A 23,231-nucleotide genomic window follows, 5' to 3' on the forward strand; every position below is an offset into this window, starting at 1 on the left:
GTGCCTCCCAGAGCCACATCTTCCTAAGGTTAAAAGGGCAAGAGCTAATAACAGCAGCCGTTTCAGCAGGGAAAGGGGGGCTACTCTCTGAAGTGGCTTTTGGAAAGTGTTTTTAAGTTTCTTTTTACTTTGAAAAGGCCTTTCCTTTTCTACTAAAAATCTATATATGTTCTGTATTAAATATATTGGCTTAAATGTAATTATGCAAAGGATTTAGAAAGTAAGAAATGTTAGATTCTTATGTTAGATTCGTATTTCATAGAATCATAGAATCATAGAGTTGGAAGAGACCACAAGGGCCATTGAATCCAGCCCCCTGCCAAGCAGGAAACACCGTCAGAGCACTCCTGACATATGGTTGTCTAGCCTCTGTTTAAAGACCTCCAAAGAAGGAGCTCTTTCATAGATGGTGTGTGAAAAGGTGAACAAAAGATCTGTTCAGATAAAATTAGAACCATTAGCCATCTGGTTTGCAGTGAATAGGGCAGCAGGGGGCAAAGGTTATCTGGTAATTAAGGTGCCTTGTCGAGGTTAATGGCTACTTGTTTGCCATTTATAAATAGAAGAAAATATAGCTCTCTGTCTCCCATAAAAGGTAATAGGAAATGGGTGTATCTTTTATGATTGGTTCTAGCAAACAGCCAATAGGAATTTCAACCAGGCTGATTGGACAGAGGCAGCCAAAGGAGGAGCAAGGGGGCTGGGCTGAGGGAATATAAGTGCTGGCCATAATGGCAGGAGGCCAGGCCAGAGCTTGGTAACCATATACCACTGTGCCTCTTATTTATTTATCCGACAAATAAATTATTATTTTAATTTCTCTATTGCTGCGTTGAATATTTCATTCCAGCTAAGCGTTAACCACAAGCAGGGTGCTACACAGATACAATTCATTTCGGCCGAGTCTGTTCATACATTCAACTGCTAGTCATAAAGCGTTGGATAACTGATAAATAAGGAATCGAATTATGTACAGGGCCAGCCCCAGGCCAAATAGCACACACCTCAATTTATTCAGCTTCTGAATACCTTATTTTTCATTGCATTTGCAGGCCATTTCACAACTTTGATGTGTGATTTGCATGCATGATTTATTCCTATCATATGAAGTGATAAATTCTCCTGCCAGGATCTCAGTCAGTCAGTCAAGTCATCAGATTTTTCTTGTTTGTAGCCAAATAGGAAGCAGTAAATTAAACACACACACACACACACAAAATCCAAGTTGTCACAACTTAAAATGATAGTTACCCAAATAATTTAGATCAGCAGTGGGAAACCTCGGGTTTCTGGGCCAAATGTGGCCCTCAAGGCCTCTCATTCTGGACCTCAGAACTCTCTGTGTTATTGAGGGATATCCTCCCCTCAGATGCCACAGGACCCAGGGGGCTGGGAGAAAGCCATCACCTCTCTTGAGGCCACATCTCTCACTGGACCTGCTTTGACCCCTGAGTGTTTTTAGTGTTTATACATAGTTCCTCTTGTTCCACTGCTTTCCCTTGGCAGAAACCACTCTTTAACCAACCGCCTGGGAAAGGAGGAATTATACACATTGGCAGGACTGACAGAAAACTTGTAGAAAAAAATTGAACTATGGAATGATAAAGGATTTATAAAAATAGAGTTATGAAAGAGATGCAGAAGGGAAAATCATTCTATTAAGATCCACAATGGGGGAAGGGGAAGGGAAGTCAAAGGGGATTATATGTTTTTAATTCATTTGTTTATGTAAAATAGAAAATGCAAAAATAAAATAAAATCATAAAAAATAGATTGCTTAATTAACCAACTGCCTAGGAAAAGAGGAATGTTTTCACCTGGCACCTATTTCCTAAAATTTGTTGCCCTTTCCCAGCACTCGAAACCTGCTGCCTGAGGCAGCCACCTCACTGTACCTAAGGGGAGGACTGTCATCTAGGGGATCACAGCCACAGAGGTAAGAAAAGAAGAGTCGTTCTGTTGTCTGGAAAGGTCACTTCCTAGTTTGCATGGAGAAGTCGTTTTCAATGAAGCCCAACGACAGAAGCATGAAGCTATATTGAGGCAGCACCCTCAATACAATTTTGCACCCCTAACAATTTTGCGCCCCCAACACCATGTCACTGAGCCCTGTCTCTGCGCAGAGCACACAGAGACTCACAGCAGGCCCAAGGGAGCTTGCAACCCATGGGCCTTCCTTTCCATTCCCTGGGCATAATGTTTCCTGAAGTGTGGGTGGGTTTCCATGAGGCAAGACACAGTGATAACAGCAAAAGCCTTTATTGAATTAACAAAACTGGACCACAGGGGCAAAGCAACTGCTTATATACATTTCTGCAGGCCTGGGCCACTCCCACTCCCAACGTGATTGGCTGTCTAAACTTCCAAGCTGCGAATCATGACTCGGAGTTTAAGGGCCAATGGCAGAGACCCAAATCCTGGAATGTTCCGTGATTGGATATCATGTACAGTGGTACCTCGCAAGACGAATGCCTCGCAAGACGAAAAACGCGCAAGACGAAAGAGTTTTCCGTTTTTTGAGTCGTTCCGCAAGACGAATTTCCCTATGGGCTTGCTTCGCAAGACGAAACGTCTTGCGAGTTCTTGCGAGTTTGTTTCCTTTTTCTTAAAGCCGCTAAGCCGCTAAGCTGTTAATAGCTGCTAAGCCGCTAAGCTGTTAATAGCCGCTAAACCACTAAGCTGCTAATAGCCGCTAAGCCGCTAATAGCCGTGCTTCGCAAGACGAAAAAACCGCAAGACGAAGAGACTCGCGGAACGGATTAATTTTGTCTTGCGAGGCACCACTGTATTGGATACCATGAATCAGAACACAGGGGCTCAGAATCCTTAGTCCAGAGTCAAGCTCAGGCAAACACAGATCACTGCATACATAACATCCCCCATGTTAATATGAAGCACCTCACTCCGAGGAATCCCTAGTAAGTAGATCACTCCACCACCTTTGAAAAGGAAAAGAAATGATTTGTTTTCATAGACACCCCGCTGTCTTCTCCTTTTTAAACCTAAGGAGCTGCAGTCCAATCCACGAGGCTAATTAATAAATGTCCGAGGATTAAGTAGAAAATGGGCTCGAGGCATTTTAGGCAATGCCAATAAGTGATCATTTCCTGTATGCAACATGCAGCCAATTTTCACCTTCTCTGCTCAGCCTTGGAGTCTCCCCCTGTCACATTTAGCAATGCCGTGTGTAAAGTGAGTGACCCCAAACCAAGGTATGGTAACAGAAGAGAGAGACACAGGCAAAGGATGCTCTGTGGCTTCTACGAGTTAAGTAATATAGTCAAGGCGTGGACTTTGTGATAATGCTCTGGAGCGGAGCATCAGAAAGCAATTATGCATGGGCCAAAATGTATTCTGCAATGATCCATCATGCTGTCTCAGACTGTTTTATATGCAGAAAGATCATCTGCTCTAATCTCGCCAGTCTCCCTCCCTCCCTCCCCAAATAAAAAGCCACAAGCAAAGAGTCGTTGATATTACGCACGGCGACACTCTGGGTGGCAGCAGTGAGTTCTCTACAGCATGCTTTTCTTTGACTTTTAGATAAGCATTCCTCTGCAGGGAGGGAAGCGAAAACCCCCCCACAATCCTTTTAAGTCCTTTTCTGAAAAAGCAAGGTTATTGCTGGTCCTTATTTTGACACATCTGTTTCCTCTCTTACAGAAGCTCAGTGGAACACGCACACAAACAAACACATACACACACACACTCTGCCCAAACTAAACACAACTTTTTTTCCTTTTGTGAAATGTCACAGGCTCAGGGACAGTCTCCTTCCTGCCACACCGGTGTTATATGGACTGGTGACTCGGAGTGGCTGCCGAGACCATATAACACTGGTCCTGAAAGATCTACATTGGCTCCCAGTATGTTTCTAAGCACAGTTCAAAGCATTGGTGCTGACCTTTAAAGCCCTAAAAGGCCTCGGTCCTATATACCTGAAGGAGTGTCTCCACCTGCATCGTTCAGCCCAGACACTGAGGTCCAGCTCCGAGGGCCTTCTGGCAGTTCCCTCCCTGTGAGAAGTGAGGTTACAGGGAACCAGGCAGAGGGCCTTCTCGGTAGTGGCACCCACCCTGTGGAACGCCCTCCCATCAAATGTCAAGGAAATAAAGTATCTGATATAATAATAATAATATAATAATAAAATAATAATAATAATAATAATAATAATAATAATAATAATAATAATAATAATACCTTTATTGTCAATGTACAACCTTTGTACAATGAAATTAGAAGACATCTGAAGGCAGCCCTGTTTAGAAACGTTTTTAATGTTTGATGTTGTATCGTGTTTTTAATATTCTGTTGGGAGCCACCCAGAGTGGGTGGGGAAACCAAGCCAGATAGGTGGGGTATAAATAATTTATTATTATTACTATTATTATTATTATTATTATTATTACTTGTAACAAGATTTTTATTGAAGATTTTCACACTGTGATAAGATAGCAGCTACAAAAATAAAATAAAAAGATTGTGGAGTCCTCAAAGGTAGTTCTCTCTTCTTAAGCCTTGCCACCCACAGAAGGTAGCAGCCACAACTGGGATGCCTTTGAATGTGTCTCATGTTTCAAGAAGATCTGTTTATCAGCAGACAGCTCCCTTGCACAAGCAGCTCTTTTCTGGCTCTATTGTGTGGGCAGGTAATCCCTCCCCTACCTGGCCTGGTCTCCTTGGCAACGCTTCCCCCAGGTGGGATTGGACAACTGACTGAGGTAGGTGGAGACCTCCAGGTATCCCACCTGAGGGAAGGCAAAGCCAAGCCTATGCTGTTGGAGCCGCTCCAGATCTAGGGGCTGCACGCGTCCACGCAAAGGGCGCCCCCCATTTTAAGCGGGGAGCGGTCATTCTGGCATCGCTGCACAAGAAACATATGGCTGGTCTCCGCCCGTATGGCTGCAACCTGAAAAATAAATAAATCCTCCCAGCTGCAGGGGGCTTGATCACAGATCAACAGCTCCTATGTCTGACTTCACTAGGGAGAAGAAGTCCTATAGCAGAGGGCTGCCACTTGTCATAAGCTCTCTCCTTCCCTCCTCGGCCAAGGACACCAGCTGAATTTTTGGATGTCAGCATCTAACAAGCAAAGGGCACATCAAATACTGCAGGAATGTCTGCTTTAATATTGATACATCTCGTTTAAAATGGGAGTTGGATGGTCTATTAAAACGTTGACAGCGTGTTTTAAGTATAACCATAAGAGACAGGACCGCTACATAGATAAAACTCTTCCTCCCATTATTTATTTGGGATTTCCTTATAATTTCACCAGCATTTAGAAGGGATGAGCTCATTCCCTCTTTAGTATATCCTATGGGGTGTATCTCCTTCATATTGTGTCCCAGGGTGATAAGCAATAACACTCTGAAAGGTTTCCATTTCCTTAGGTTTCCTTTGCTCATCTGTCTTTTATTACCCCATCTAAAACAAGCTCGGATTTTGCATTTATCTAAACCGGTGACATAGCTGGGAATTTAGCTCCTGCATAGCATGAAGCTGATAAGGGCTGCCTTGGTAGAGCGGCAGCAGGAATTCGTGATCAGTTTTGCTTTTGTGGGCAGAAAGAATCCAGATCAGCATCTTTATTGGAAGGAAGACTCTGCGCTCATTGCAAACTTGCCTTCTAGCAGTCTCTTTAGACTCACAGTGGTATTGACTGCCCTTCTCCATAATATACTACTTGGAGTGCAGTTTTTAAGGGTCCAGATGCCACATCTATCAGCAAGGGATGCTTAAACCTACTTAATATAGATTGCTGCAAAAAGTGGGGTGGTGGCGGGGGTGTTAGGGACTATCTCTAGGCAACAGGGAAGTGGTTTATTGCAATAAGTCCAGCAACCTTTGATTCAAGAACATCCTTAGTAAGATGTGCTTTGATGTAATGCCCTGAAATGCAAATATTTGATGGTAAAACAGCAAAAGGATGGGGAACTAACGTTTCCCTGTTCCTTATTTGTGGTCATACTGGGTTCAAAGGTGCAGATGCAGTCATCATCATCATCATCATCGTACCTGGGCTCTTAAGACAATGAGACCCCCACAACTATTTCCTCATCTGTTTGTGATTTGTGAAGTCCTCATTATAATTTCCAGTAGTGATGTATGGAAGTGAGAGCTGGACCATAAAGAAGGCTGATCGCCGAAGAATTGATGCTTTTGAATTATGGTGCTGGAGGAGACTCTTGAGAGTCCCATGGACTGCAAGAAGATCAAACCTCTCCATTCTTAAGGAAATCAGCCCTGAGTGCTCACTGGAAGGACAGATCATGAAGCTGAGGCTCCAATACTTTGGCTACCTCATGAGAAGAGAAGACTCCCTGGAAAAGACCCTGATGTTGGGAAAGATTGAGGGCACAAGGAGAAGGGGACGATAGAGGACAAGATGGTTGGACAGTGTTCTCAAAGCTACCAGCATGAGTTTGACCAAACTGCGGGAGGCAGTGGAAGACAGGAGTGACTGGCGTGCTCTGGTCCATGGGGTCACGAAGAGTCGGACACGACTAAATGACTAAACGACAACAACAACAGCAACAACAACAACATGATCATTTAGCAATAATTTCTCTTCTGATGGAAGATTTTAGCGCTTGATGCTGTATTGTGTTTTTACTATTTTTTGTTGGGAGCTGCCCAGAGTGGCTGGTGCAACCCAGTGAGATGGGCAGCATATAAAACAACAACAACAACAATTCACATGTCATATGCAATTTTGCCAAATATTCTCATTTTTGCAAAGCAATTTCCCCTTACACGATGCATTTTTGCACACTATATTTGCCAATGCAGGCAACCCCCATTTCACGCATGACCATATCGCAATCGCGCACACATGCACAGTGCCAAACCTGGAAGTGACCCGGAAATGTCATTAAATATGTCACTAAAAGGGTGAAGTGGGAGCGGAGCAGGGCTGAGAGGAGGCAGAATGGGTTGTTTCAACAGCATGAGATTTCATGCAAGCGCTCATTGACCCAGAATGCAACCCCCATGAAAAATCAAGGGTTGTCCATATATGCATTTCAGTGCACACTTTATCCAAGCATATGTCTTTTGTATGCACTGCATGGGTGGGAAACATGGGCATTGCAACATCTGGAGGAGTGTGAATTTCAAAGCGTGGCTTTTCCTGGGTTTTGTGCTTTGCTTTGGAAACTTGCAACAGTTTCTCGCTGAGTTGTCCTTATGCTCCTCCTTAGTTTAACAATTGCTCCAGTAAGGATAGGGCAAGGGCAGCCCATGTGGTACCCTCCAGATGTTTCCCCTCCAGCCCCTGCCAACATAGCCAATGGTTAGGGATGATGTTGTCAGCTGCAATATCTGGAAGCAACTACATTGGCTGTTTCGGGGATAGGTAGTCTGTGACAAATACGGGATAGAGAATGGTGATAAAAGCAACCTCAAAAATGAATCAGGGAGGCAGCATGCAAAAGACCCACTGAATAACACGTCTGTTGTTGTTTAGTCGTTTAGTCGTGTCCGACTCTTCGTGACCCCATGTACCAGAGCACGCCAGGCACTCCTGTCTTCCACTGCCTGCCGCAGTTTGGTCAAAGTCATGCTGGTAGCTTCGAGAACACTATCCAAACATCTCATCCTCTGTCGTCCCCTTCTCCTTGTGCCCTCCATCTTTCCCAACATCAGGATCTTTTCCAGGGAGTCTTCTCATGAGGTGGCCAAAGTATTGGAGCCTGAGCTTCAGGATCTGTCCTTCCAGTGAGCACTCAGGGCTGATTTCCTTAAGAATGGAGAGGTTTGATCTTCTTGGAGTCCATGGGACTCTCAAGAGTCTCCTCCAGCACCATAATTCAAAAGCATCAATTCTTCGGCAATCAGCCTTCTTTATGGTCCAGCTCTTACTTCCATACATCACTACTGGGAAAACCATAGCTTTAACTATACGGACCTTTGTAGGCAAGGTGATGTCTCTGCTTTTTAAGATGCTGTCTAGGTTTGTCATCGCTTTTCTCCCAAGAAGCAGGTGTCTTTTAATTTCATGACTGCTGTCACCATCTGCAGTGATCATGGAGTTCAAGAAAGTAAAATCTCTCACTGCCTCCATTTCTTCCCCTTCTATTTGCCAGGAGGTGATGGGACCAGTGGCCATGATCTTCGTTTTTTTGATATTGAGCTTCAGACCATATTTTGCACTCTGCTCTTTCACCCTCAATAAAAGATTCTTTAATTCCTCCTCACTTTCTGCCATCAAGGTTGTGTCATCTGCATATCTGAGGTTGTTGACATTTCTTCCGGCAATCTTAACACGTAGCGCCTCCTAAAAGCTGGCAAGGTGGGATAATTATATACATTAGGGGCGGGCGGGCATGATTCAACATGGCTATTGAGCTAAGGGGCAGGGACCCTGATCACATTCTAGACTGATCATTGGAAAAGATGACTCCCAGGCTTAATCCCATCGTTCATTTTCCTAAGCTTTAGAATAGCTTGACGCTCTGAGATGGTGATGAAAAAAGCTTACATTTTGTGACGACTCAGGTCATTAGGCCCAATGCCAATGTGCTCATTCAGCTAATGGACTAATGTGTACCTTTCATTTCCCATCAATTCCTATTTGCAAGCTGTAATAAATGTATCACTCTTTATAGAAATTCATCAGTGATTAATAGAAATAATGGCCCATGACTTTGAGTAAAATCCTCTGTAATATAAAGGATACGGCACAATGCTCTTATGATACAGAAACAACTATTGAGACACTACCTGTCACAATACAATACAATACCTGGCTTTTTTAAAAAAGAAATGCTATCAGGTATCAACAAATATAAAGAAGAGAAGAAGAGTTTGGATTTGATATCCCGCCTTTCACTCCCCTTCAGGAGTCTCAAAGCGGCTAACAGTCTCCTTTCCCTTCCTCCCCCACAACAAACACTCTGTGAGGTGAGTGGGGCTGAGAGACTTCACAGAAGTGTGACTGGCCCAAGGTCACCCAGCAGCTGCATGTGGAGGAGCGGAGAAGCGAACCCGGTTCCCCAGATTACGAGACTACCGCTCTTAACCACTATACCACACTGGCTATACCAACAAGTCCTCTGCCTTTTATATTTAATATTTTCCAACAACAATCATTTAACGAGGCAGGTCATGTGCTAAATTATTTTTAGCCAGAACGCTTTTTCCATGACACATGCATATGAAAATTATCCGCTTTTTCTCTCGCTGACATCTCCAACTCAGATACTGTACATTTCCCCCCTAGGTTTGCCATGTGTCACATACCATCTGAAAATAATAATGGCTTTCCTTAAAGTTATATGTGAAATCGTTGCAACTTCTCTGAATGATCTATTGACTGAAGCACTGAGATATGGAAATATGGAGATCCCCGTTTAAATGCCAGAACAGGGACCTTCAGATGTGATCCCAAACTAACTGGAAGGCAACGTAACCATAGCAACATGTTCCCCATTGTCAGGGCCAGGTGCTGAGGAATGATGTACCTGAATCTAGATGGCATTTGTACCTGCCAATCCAGGACCTTTAAAGTTATTTGCTTGGGCTTGCAGCTGACATACAGCTGACTGGAGGTAGGGTTAACTGCAAGGTTAGAAGATCAGGCTTCTTGTATTTGTACTCCAAGTCTGGCCAATCCAGAGACTTTTCATTGCCTGCCTATGCAGAGTTCATATTACACATTTCTCTCTTTTTTGTGTATAATTTTGATTCAGTTTTCTGTTTTACAATTTAAAATACTCATTTTACATCCTTAAGGTATCAATGACTTCCATTCTTCTCTTTCCATGATTCATTTTACATACCATAAATCCCGGCATATTTTACAAAAACTATACCATTCAGTAATAAATTATTGCATCCATCAAAACTTGTTTACACCGTTTAGTTTATCTTAATGTTGCCAACGTTTTCAGCTGTACACAATTATTTCCTATATATTCAATAAATGTTTCCCAATCTTCTTTAAACGTATGTTCTTCTTGTTCTCTTATTCTATATGTTAAATCCACAAGCTGCACATATTCCATCAGTTTAAGTTGCCATTCATCTTTGGTTGGGACCTCACTTGTTTTCCACTTTTGGGCCAATAAAATATGGGCCGCAGTAGTAGCATACAGAAACAACCTTTTTTGACACCTGGGAATTTCAGTCTGAAATATCCCTAACAGAAACAGAAAGGGCTTTTGGGGGGAAAGTACATTTTTTTTCCAATTCATTATGGATTATTTCCCAATACTCTTTTACCCTTTTACAAGTCTACCACATATGAAAGAACATTCCCTCCACCATATTACACATTTCTAATCTGGGTCTGAAAGGGTTCTGAGGAGCAAAGGCACAGATGCATCACCGCTTTAGGGTCTAGGCCGTGAGGTGTGTGGCTCAAGCGCCAGCGTCCCTGGTTCCAGGGCTCCCCCCCCCCCCATGGGAACTCAGTTCCAGCATGTCTCAGGTGGGCACCATTGCCATTCAAAGAGAACAAGGGAAGTGTTGATGGTGAGTTCTGGCACCTCTACCCCCCGCTTCAAATAGCGCTGCCTGACTCCACACAACACTTCAGGAATCGGCGGTGGCTGTCTTCACAAACAGCCCTACAAACCATCTTCACTATAATTATTATTATTTTTTTTTGTTTTACATTTTAGAATATTCATTTAAACAACCTTAAAGTATCAGTGGCTTCCATTCTTCTTTTTCCATGGCTCATTTTGCGTAACATAAATCCCTGCATATTTTACATAAACTTAACCATTCAGTATTCTATTATTGTTGTTGTTTAGTCATTTAGTCATGTCTGACTCTTCGTGACCCCATGGACCAGAGCATGCCAGGCACTCCTGTCTTCCAGTTTGGTCAAACTCATGCTGGTAGCTTCAAGAACTTCTATTATTACATCCATCAAAACCTATTTACACTGTTGAGCACACTGTACACAATTTCCCTCCATATAATCAATAAACATTTTCCAATTTTCTTTAAATGTATGTTCTTCTCTTATTCTATCTATATGTTAAATCTGTAAGCTGCGCATATTCCATCAGTTTAAGTTGCCATTTGTCTTTAGTTGGGACCTCACTCATTTTCCATTTTTGGGCTAACAAAACTTGGGCAGCTATAGCAGCATACATAAATAACCTTTTTTGATACCTGTAAATTTCCATCAGAATTATCCCCAACGAAAAGGACATCATCAATTGACTCCTAAAGATTACAAAGATCCATCATGGCAGGATCTTGAAACTCCAACCACAATCACTAGAGGGCATTCCAAGTCCACCATCTAAACCTGGGTTCATGTTCAGGGGGGTGGAAAGGAGTTTAGGACAATGTGATTCCATCCTCAATGGACTGTTTCTGTTTTCTGTCACATAAATCCATAGAATGCGTATCATAAAATCCGTCAGACAGGGTGTGTGGCATTCCTGGCAGGTTTGTAAGCATATGCAGTTGCGCCGATGTGTCTAAAAATATCTTAGTAAGCAGTAACAACAACTTAATGAGTCCACTGTCATTACTAGAGGCTGGAGAGCAAATGTTTCTTTTCTGTTTGCCACTGTAAACAGGCTTTGATAGGTGGCATGGAGTACAGAGCACCTTAAACTGAAGCAACCTTTTCTGCCTGATGGCATTGCAGGTCATCCCAGGTGGCCAACATGTGTCCACAGTTGTGGTCTTTGCACTTCCTGTGTGTCTGTAGACACGAAGCCCAATGACAATGAAAGATCTGTTATGCGTGTGGCTTTCAACTGATTTTTTTAAAAAATGAAACTGTCACTAATTTCCCTGTAATTTGAAATAATGCTTGCTTACTGGAAAATAGCTGTCTCGAGAGCGCCTTACACCTCAGTAGTGTGCAGTCGTCAGATCATATGGGGAGATGCAGTCCTGGAAGGATTGCAGTCCTAAGCCATTTGAGGCTTTATAGGTCAAAAACAGCACTTTGAATCAGGTCTGGAAACTAACTGGGAGCAGGTGCAGTTGGGCCAGGATCAAACCATCTTGCCCCAGTGAGCATCCTGGCTGCTGAATTCTGCCCCAACTGAAATTTCTAAACTGCCTTCAGAGGCAGCTCCATGTATAATGTGTTGCAGTAATCTAACCTAGATGTTACCACAACATAGATGGTGGTGGTGATGATGATGATGATGATTTATTGAATTTATATACCGCCCTATACCTGGAGGTCTCAGGGCGGTTCACAGAAAAGATCAACATAAAAATCACTATATATATATATAATCAAAATAAAAAGGACCCAATAACCCCCCAACAAAAAAGAGACACATTTTAAAAGGGCATAGGATGTCAATCAGATCAACCAAAGGCCTGGTTAAAAAGGAACATTTTTGCCTGGTGCCTAAAGGTGTATAATGAAGGCGCTAGGCGAACTTCCCTGGGGAGAGCATTTCACAGATGGGGAGCCGCTGCAGAGAAGGCCCGTTCTCGTGCCCCCACCCTCTGAACCTCTTGAGGAGGGGGCACACGAAGGAGGGCCTCAGAAGATAATCTCAGCATCCAAGTAGGTTTATATGGAAAGAGGCGATCCTTGAGGTATTGTGGCCCTGAGCAGTTTAAGGTAAGGTTACCAGATTTTTTCAATGAATCTGGGGACACTTTTCAACTTCAATGGATTTTGTAGGGGGACTGATTTGAAAATCCATGGACTATCCCCAGGAAACTGGGATGTCTGGTAACCTTAGTTTAAGGATGACAGAAGTTAGGCAATCCCTGACCAGCTAGGACACCAGCCAAAGAGGATGGAAGGCATTCCACACCACCAAGGCCTCCTGTGCCTCAAGCAACAGCCAAGGATTCAGAAATACCCCCAAGCTGCAAACCCGCACCTTTAGAAGGTGTGCAACCCCATCAAGAACAGGCAACCTCCCCTCCATTCCATCTAGGGAGCCACCCACTAGCAATGCCTCAGTCTTATCGGGACTGAGCTTCAGTTTGTTGCTTCTCATCCAGTCCATTACCGAGGCAAGGCAACGGTTGTTTCAAAAACAAAAAACCAATGGCACAAAAAGGTCAAGCATACTTAACAACAACAACATGAATATTTTTGCCACAGTGGTATAGCAGGGGCTACACCATCCATGCCAAAATATTGTAATCTCATTAGAGAACAAAACTATTTTGTAGGATTGGTCACCAAACATTGATCCAGGTGAGGCAATGGATGCAACAAGGGAATAAAGGTAAAGGGACCCCTGACCATTAGGTCCAGTTGTGACCGACTCTGGGGTTGTGGCGCTCATCTCACTTTACTGGCCGAGAGAGCCAGTGTACAGCTTCCAGGTCATGTGGCCAGCATGATTAAGCTGCTTCTGGCGAACCAGAGCAGTGCACAGAAACGCCGTTTACCTTCCCGCCGGAGCGGTACCTATTTATCTACTTTCAAGCACTTTATGTGCTTTCAAACTGCTAGGTTGGCTGGAGCAGGGACTGAGCAACAGAAGCTCACCCCGTCGCAGGGATTCGAACCACCGACCTTCTGATCGGCAAGTCCTAGGCTCTGTGGTTTAACCCACATGATGAAGGCTAACAAAAGGAAGCTCAGTTCAGATGAGGCAAGGGCACTGCTTAGTAAATGACTTCTCTGTGTGGATTTGTGCTATCACCTATTCTAGAGGAGCTACACTGCCTCTAAAGCAGGGCTGATGTTGGACTCTGTTTATTCTGGCAGATATTTTAAAGTGTTCCTGGTTCACAATTTTCAAAATATTTTATTTGTGGTTCTGTGTGCTTTTAACTGGTTCCTTTTGTGATTATCTTACATTTTTACTGGTTATTGTTTCCTGTTTTTATTAGTTTTATTAGTGTCCTGTTTTTATTAGTTGCTTTGGGCAGTGTATACATGGATTAAATCAGAGGAGTTAATACATAAATAAATACCTAGAGGGAAAGTTGGATAAGATAGCTGTGATACAAATATAACACTATTTCAAGGGTGTTGTTGTTATTTTTCAGCATTCAATTTTTAATTTATTTATTTAGGGTCCATGATATAGCAGCAAATTATGCAATGACCTTTCATTCTGGTACTGACAAACATACCTGTGTATAGAAGTAAAAGAGACATGTTATAATTAAAGTACTTCCCCACTTCATACTCTCTTTGCCCAGTTAATATCAGATTTGAATTGGTATGTTGTGTTTCATGGCAGGAGAAAAATATCCCCCGAGTCATGTAGAAAATGAGAAGAAGGGAGGGAAATCAATGTTGCTTCCGTGTAGAAAAGGCATTCCTGGATGTGAGACAACCACCATCAGCAATTACAGTGGTACCTCGAGTTACAAATGCCTCAGGTTACAAACGCTTCAGGTTACAAACTCCTCTAACCTGGAAGAGTTACCTTGAGTTGAGAACTTTGCCCCAGGATGAGAATGGAAATCGTGTGCTGGCGGTGCAGCGGCAGCAAGAGGCCCCATTAACGAAAGCACGCGTCTAGTTAAGAACAGTTTCAGGTTAAGAACGGACCTCTGGAACGAATTAAGTTCGTAGCTAGAGGTACCACTATGCTGGGATCAGTGTAGTGCTACTGAGATGGGATTAGGTAATCTGAAAATAGCAGCCACAGACCTGAAAATCCAGAATGCACATACTTAGACATTTATTTCTTTAAAAATGCCACGTAACGATATGCAGCTCTGATAGGGCTAATTAAACAAGGGATGGAATGGATCCTGCTTCTCTCACAGCTGTTCTAAACTCCACCTGTATGTTGAACATGATGAGTATTGACAGAGGGTTCAATATTTAATTTAAGTGTGTTTGGTTAGGGACGCAAGTGGTATTGTGGTCTAAACCACTGAGTCTCTTGGGCTTGCTGATCGGAAGGTTGGCAGTTTAAATCTCCGCGACAGGGTGAGCTCCCATTGCTCCGTCCCAGTTTCTGTCAACCTAGCAGTTTGAAAGCACACAAGTGCAAGTAGATAAATAGGTACCGCTGCGGCAGGAAGGTAAATGACGTTTCTGTGTGCTCTGGTTTCCATCATGGTTTTCCATTGCACCAGAAACGGTTTAGTCATGCTGGCTGCATGACCTGGAAAGCTCTCTGTGTACAAATGCTGGCACCCTTGGCCTGAAGTGAGATGAGCTCCGCAACCCCATAGTCTCCTTTGATTGGACTTAATGTCCAGGGGTCCTTTACCTTTGTTTTTTTTTTACACAATTAGCACAGTAGTCTTGATTATCCCCCCTCCTCCTCCCTATTAAAATAAGCTGCAATGTAATTATGATTACTGCTTCTTTTTGTTTTCTTTGATAATAATGCTGCCTTAGAATGGAGGGGTGGGCAATATAGCCTTTTGATATTCCCCACAGTCTGTTATTCTATGTATTTCAGGGACTTGACTGCAGTGGCTAAAACACACACACAAAAACACCCCAACCATTGAAAGTTGTGGGTTCTCGGCATTGCTGATTATCATACTTCAAATTTCTCTAGGGTTGCTAACCCATGTCTCTCCAGATATCGCTAAACTGCAGCTCCCATAATCCTTGACAATTGACCATGCTTGGCTGGGGCTGATGGCATTTGCAACCCAAGAACATCACGAGGGTTAGCCACCCCTTCTCTAGAGCCAAGATGGGCTGTGTCTCAGTCCTGCAGCACAGTCTCTGACTCCCTCTTTTTCTTCTTCAGGTAGGGCTGGGAAAGACTGAGAGCAGAGCACAGAGATCTGCGGCCAATCGTTGCACAAATTCCAGAGCTAGGTGGATCAATGGTATAAGGCAGCTTTCCATGTTCCAGTACTTAGGGCTAACCATAGTGTTGCAGTTATTATACCACTGCTTTCAAATGTACAGTCATAGCTCGGGTTAAATATGCTTCAGGTTGAGCGTTTTCAGGTTACGTTCCATGGTGACCTGGAAGTAACGGAATGTGTTACTTCCGGGTTTTGCCGTTTGCGCATGCACAGGCGCTCAAAATGATGTCATGTGCATGTGCAGAAGCGGCGAATCACGACCCGCACATGCAAGTTGATTTCGCTTTAGGATGCGAATGGGGCTCCGGAACGGATCCTGTTTGCATCCAGAGGTACCACTGTATATGGTGTTTTCTAGAGCAACATAAGAGATACTAAAAACAAGAGAATTTGGTCCCTGCTCCAATAGGTTTGGGATGTGGGTGGAGCTGTGGGTTAAACCACAGCACCTAGGACTTGCTGATCAGAAGGTCGGCGGTTCGAATCCCCACGACGGGGTGAGCTCCTGTTGTTCGGTCCCTGCTCCTGCCAACCTAGCAGTTTGAAAGCACGTCAAAGTGCAAGTAGATAAATAGGTACCGGTCCGACGGGAAGGTAAACAGCGTTTCCATGTGCTGCTCTGGTTCGCCAGAAGTGGCTTAGTCATGCTGGCCACATGACCCGGAAGCTGTACGCTGGCTCCCTCGGCCAATAAAGCGAGATGAGCGTCGCAACCCCAGAGTCGGTCACGACTGGACCTAATGGTCAGGGGTCCCTTTCCCTTTTACCAATAGGTTTGCAACTAAAGTTGCATTTCACTCCCTGGCTCCTGGCTTACTGCCACCTTACTGAATGACTCACACACAACCCAGCAAAGCATGGCCGCCTCAGCATCCCAACCGACCCCAGCCTTTATCTCAACTGCTGCTTCTCAATGCCTCCCAGATCCCCTCCTCCTCTCTCTCTGCACCACAGCCATCTAATATTCTGTCTTTTAGATTCTCATTTCAGTGGCAGGAGGAATGATAAGCAGAGATGCCTTTAAAACCTCCGGCTTCGACTGCTCTTGACGACGCTCTTATCTCAGAGAATAATGCTCAGGGCCCACACACTGCAGTCACCGAGCACTTTCGAAATGGCAGGACAATTAAACTCATTTCTGCGGCAAAAGCAACATTTTAAAAAAGGACCCTCCACGGTTTATTTCTTTCCAGTCTCACTTTCCGCCCGTGGGGATTGATTCGGGCGATGTCGACTCCAGTTGGCAGAATAGACTCATTGAGGGAGCTTCTCCTAAACTCATGTCTTTTTTGGCTCTCCTCCTCCTCCTCCTCCTCCTCCTCCTCCTCCTCCTCTCCTCTCCTTTTCTCCCCAGTAGAATAATGAGGCACACTGCAGCTATGGCTTCAAGTATGTCTATTAAACAGTTGGGCGAAAAAGGAAGATGGTGTGACAAACAGCAAATTGCTGGATTACTGCAGACCAAGGGAATGAGAAAACGGATCTGTTTGGAGGGGGCAAGCAGCAGGAGCTCTTCCCTTGTTTAAAACAGGCTGGCCTGGTGACAATGTAGCACACGCAGTAATTTGGAGACCACACAGAGAACAGCAATTTGTGCCTGGATGCCGTCCCACTGTTCCTTGCATGGACTTCGGTGCACATCTGCCTTAGGATTTACAAGGCGACATAACTGCTCGGTTTGTTCTTTGTCTTTATTTCCCATTAGTCTTCACAGTAAGAGAGTTACATTTAAAAAATGGGAGGCATTCAACCGACCAGCTTCTGTTCCTGTCCTCCGGAATTCTCCTCGGGGCCGTTGGATGCGAGACAGTAGAACTTTCAGAACATCTACTGGCACTCGTTGTCATCTCACAAATCTACCTTTATGGGTCCAGGCTATTCGTTTATTGCTGGCATTTCTAGGGGGAGGCGGAGGCAGAGAAAGAGAGAGACTGATTTGCCTAGCCATAGGCTATTGCTTACACCAGTGGTCCTTAGCTGGTGCCTTGGAACCTGCCACGGGGTCATGGCTTGGCCAAGATGGCTCATGACAACAGCACAACTATCACACCAATATATGCATTTGGAAGGAAGGAAGGAAGGAGTCCCCAAATAGGTTAAAGGCAGGAATCTAGTCCAAAAATGCTGATGAAGCCAAGTCTGACCTAGAATCATTCCCCTTACCCAAGGTCTGCTCCTGATCTCTCACTGTGAGAAAAGATACTTGGGTAAAGGCTTCAGTGTAGACTTTCCTTGCTTTCCATCCACACTTCCCATTTGTATCCCTGTTTCCTGCCCCACTGAGATGTCACAAGGACTCACAGTCTTCAAACATTCATAGTGAAATCCCACAAAACACAGAAGAAGCTGGTTTAAAAGCATCAGCTTAAAGATATGACAGAACAAACAGTCCTAGAATAATAGAGAAGATGGGCCCTTATAATCTCTATTTGGAGAAACCAAGTCTTCAACATTTTCAGACTAGGTTCCCACCCATTTGGGGACTCTTTCCTTCCTTCCTTCCTTCCTTCCTTCCTTCCTTCCTTCCTTCCTTCCTTCCTAATCCATATATTTGTGTGATGGCTGTGCTGTTGTTGTGAGCCATCTTAGACCAGGCCATGTAGCAGGACACGATGTCAGGAAGATCTGGCTGAGGACAATTGCCTCAGGATGCCACCTACTGATGCTGACCCAGGAGGCAGTAACCTTAAACAGATAGGCATTCCACTTGGGACCTAACTTAATCAGGCCCTGATCAGGAAACACCTTTCCTGAAGGGCCATTGTGGAAAGTGGGCAAAGGAGATTCCATCCACAAATTCTGTTGCCGCAGCTGACACTTTATCCATGTTTCTAATGACTGGGAAAACGTCCGCTGGGGAACTGGATTTAGCTTGCGGGGATCTCCAGTTGCTGACAGTAAGTTACAGCGTACGATTATAGCTTCAAAGGATCCCCAACATTTCAGCTGCGGGACTGGTTTTGAAGCCGTTTAATGCTGGATAATAAGAACCGCGTAGGTTTTATGTTATCCCCATCTCAGAAACCCTTGGCGTCAGATTGAGATTCCTGCTGCTCGCAGCAAGTGGAATCAAAAAACCAATTGCTGGCGTTAAAAGTGTGGAGAAATGAATGGATGCCATGCGGGGGTTGGGCAGCCATGTGGCAGCAGGCTGTGGTCAGTCCTGCAAATGCATGTCCTTTATCAACATCTGGAACAGGGAGCTGGAATCCAGTGACATTTAGAGACCACTGTGTTGGCTACCCCCGGTGTAAAGTTTAGGAGTCAAATCTCTGTTTTTCTAGCAGTATAACACATTGGATCTGGGAGCAGTCCCAGCCCAGGTTTCACTCAGGACCCAGCCTCTTTCTCCAGTCTAGACCTGTATAGACTATCATGGAAGCTTCTTTTTTTATATAAAAAAAATTATGCTTTTCAAATTTATACATTTCACTAATTTTATAATCATTTTCACTTTTCAAAACTTGACTACCTTCCCCCTCTTTCTGTGGTTCCTTAAATTTATTTTTAATATCTTCTGCATATTAACTTAATTTGTTCATTTATTAGTCGACTTTAAATATATACTATTATAAAACTGCAGGTTATTACAATAATCCTGCAAATGTTCTCATCTGTTTACAATTTATCTATTTATTCCATTCTTTTATAAAAAGTTTGTTATCTTCATTTCTTATTCTTCTGGTAAGTTTCGCCATTTCTGTATATTCCATAAGTTCTTGAATCTATTTTTCCTTCTGCTTCTTTCCATTTTGGGGCGAGTAACATTCTTGCTGCTGTAGTTGCATACATGAATAGGTTTCTATACAGTTTAGGTAATTCTGTCCCTATAATTCCCAAAAGAAAAGCTTCTGGTTTTTTTTTTTTTTTAAACAAACATTGTTTTAAACATCCTTTTCAATTCATTATATATCATTTCCCAGTAAGCTTCAACCTTACTACAAGACCACCACATATGATAAAAAGAACCTTCTTTTTCTTTACATTTCCAACATTTATTTGATTTAGATTTATACATTTTTGCCAATTTACCCGGTGTTAGATACCATCGGCTATCATGGAAGCTTCTCATAGGTTTCAGGAATTGTTTTTTCCATCATTGCTCCAAGAGCTATCACTGACATTAGTGAATTTGGAGGGTAACTTCATCAAACCCATGAGGGTTCTTACCACCATCAAGTCAGCTGTCCGGGGGGGGGGGAGTGCATGGTAGGAACTGCCCTCTCTTCCAGGTCTGGATGTTGTCGCCAGCTCTGCCCTTGGGTATGAACTGGGGGGATTGGGGGGCAATGACTGCTTTTTTTAAATCACTGGCAAGACAGTCAGAACCACACCAACATCAACTGCCACTTTGTGCATGCGTTTTGCTTTTCCCTCTTTCCTCCCATTCCTTTTTCTGCATGTATCATGTCTTTTTAGATTGTGAGCCTGAATGCCAGGACCATCTTAAAACTGAGTTTTGTAAGCTGCTCTGAAGGCCTTTTGGGTGGAAATAAATGCTGTAGGTACATAAATGAACTGGGGTATTTTTTTATTTCTGGATTTTCTGTGCCTAACAATAACAACAGCAACATCCACAATAATTTTATTATTTATACCCTCCCCCCCCCGGCTGGGTTTCACCTTTGTGGGAAACAAAGAGTTTTACACACATATTCATTTTGCCACATGCACAATGTCTGAAAAGAGCTACAGGAAACATCAAATCTGGCACAAAGCTACAGAGTGCTCGCAAAGTCTATCTTTGAAGGAGTTTGCTTACCTATTCCCCAATTGATATGCCAGCTCATGCTCATTGCTTTCTACTTATCTCATGGGATCTGGTAATAAAGGTGTACCTACAGGGTAGGAAATTAGAAATCAATACACTTTTCTCTTTGCCTCTTACACAGTCAAGATGCATGTGAGTGGTGGTGTGTGTGTGTGTTGGGAAAAGCCATATCCCCATTTCCAAGGTTAAACAAGAAACAGAAAAAGAGACCGAGGCTGTATAGCACAGCAGACATTTGAAGCACACATTACCAAACCTGGGGAACAATTGTAGCTGTGTGGAGACTACAGTACCCAAGATCCTTTGCAGGTGTTTTAATATACGGTGTGTGCATGCAGCTGCGAAAGCAATGGCCAGAGAGATAGAGAATACAGGGCAGACTCCACAGGGTTGCTTACAATCAAAGTCAAGGAGCCTGCAAATGAATGAAAACACTACAGAGTTCCGTACAGAAAAGTGCATTGCCAGATGACAGCAAGCATATCCCAAAGTTCCTGGCCCTATCCATTATGGGTTGGCCAATAAAAGCGTTCAAGCTAGAGTATGTCAGCAGACAGCGTCATCTGGAATTAGGCATGGAAAAGGGAGTGTATGGGTAATCTATCCAGAAAATCAATTATATCAAGGAGTTGGTGATCTGACTCATTTGCCCTCTTCTTGCCTCCGTTCCTTCTCCCTTTCCTTAACTCTTAAGTTCATTGATGGCATGAGAACAGCCTATAACGTCCTACTCAGTTAGGAGGAAGAGATGGTGATGAGTACCTTCTTTGATGCTGGACATTGTTTCGAGGAAGTGAGGCATTGGGAGGGGTTGGCTAATGAATGATATGCATGTAGCCAGTTGGGCAAGCCACACAGGCTAGCCATTTGTGTGTCGAGACCCCGAGACTACCCCCTTGTTGATGAATAAGACACAAGGACACAGATATTCATTAATGTTATTGGGTAAATTTAGGCCACGACTTTATTGGTTACAGAATGTGAGCGGTATTGGCTTAGGCATTGGAAATGACCCAACTATATCTGACTCCTGCCCATCATGCAGGGAATCCAGTATGGGTCAACCACTGGTAGGGGGATGCAAACCAACTCGAGCTCCCTCTGGGTTCCCAACGGGGTCGTGGCATGGCCCTAGCCCAGCCCCGGACATCGGACAAGATCCACACCCCTGGATTCCTTTAATGGAATACCCTTAAGCTTGGAGGGGCAGGTGATGGCCACACCTTCCCTCCCCCATCATAATATCAACCAATGCCTAACCGCCAAACCTTACAAAGTTGTGACGATTGCTACGAGGTAGACGAAAACCAAATGGCCCATGCCAATTTGCCAAGTGGAAAAATTCCTACCAGGCCCCTCAATGGCGACCAACCGAGGTCCATAGCAAGGCCAAATTCGAAACCTGAAAATAGGGAGGGAGGGTGGGAGTGGGTGGCCACGTGGTCCACCACAACTCCTCCCCACTGGGAAGTGGACTGGATCTATAAATTGGATGGTTTGGGGCAGAATAGACAGAAGCTCTTGCACGGACTGATGGCCGTGGGGCCGTACAAACTGAGGCTACCTGGCAGAGATTGAGGTGCTTGCTTGTTATGTATATATTGCTTGCTGTTTAGAATAAAATCTTTAATCTTCTCACCCACTTGTGTTTTGTATTACTTCTGAATCTCATTTTAAGAGAATCACATTGCATTTGGCAAGACAAGGAGTATCAACCAAGCATGCAGACAAGGAAATGCTTTGTTGACCAAGCACAGAAGGTCAGATTCCTCCCCTCCAGCCTACGGGCCAAATGCAGCCCTCCAGGTCTCTCTACCTGACCACTGGGACTCTCCCCAGTCCACAAAGCTCCTGAACCACATCCCTCACCAGTTCTGCTTGGCATAGTGTTTGTCAAGGTGGAAGGAATCCTTGAATTCTAATAAAGTTTCTTGCTTGTCTGGATGGAGGATACAAAGGAGTATGTGTCTGTGCTTAGAAATCATCTTACTGGGAAATGATATATAATGAATGGAAAAGGATGTTCAAAATAACTTTTATAAAAAACCCCGAAGCTTTTCTTTTGGGAATTGTAAGGACAGAACTACCTAAATTGCTTAGAAATTTATTTATGTATGCTACTACTGCAGCAAGAAAATGGAAAGAAGGAGAAGTCCCAGTAAAGGAAGAATGGATACAAAAACTTAAGGATTATGCAGAAATGGCGAAACTTACTGGAAGAATAAGAAATCAAGATAACAAACCGTTTATAAAAGAATGGAAATGGTTTATTGAATATTTACAGATAAATTGCAAACAGATAAAAACATTAGCAGGTTTATTATAGTAACCTGCAGCTCTTTAGGAGTATATATTTATAGTAGATAACTGAATGAGCAAGTTAAATTAATTTGGATATGCAGAAGATTTTTAAAAGGTAAATTTAAAGATAAGCATAAATAAAAAACAGAAAAAAGAAGAGAAATCATCTTACGCTTTGAAGGTGAAATTTACACTTACATCATTTTGGGTCTCTGGTCCTTCCTGCCACTTACTTAATGGTCCTCAGAAGGTTGCCTAGGAGGAAATGCGGTCCTTGGGTTGGAGGGGGGGGGGAATGGTTCCCCATCCTTGATTTAGACCTTGGGCTTCTAGCGTTTATACTTGGCCCAACCAATCCAGTCACATCATACTCCCTGCCAATCACACAGAGCTTGCATAGCAAGCTTTGTCCATCCCACTTGTCAGTTTTCAGAACAATATTAATCTCCCAGCTAGGAGAGGCTCC

This window comes from Podarcis bocagei, assembly GCF_964188305.1.
Source record: "Podarcis bocagei genome assembly, chromosome: 4".
Taxonomy (NCBI): domain Eukaryota; kingdom Metazoa; phylum Chordata; class Lepidosauria; order Squamata; family Lacertidae; genus Podarcis; species Podarcis bocagei.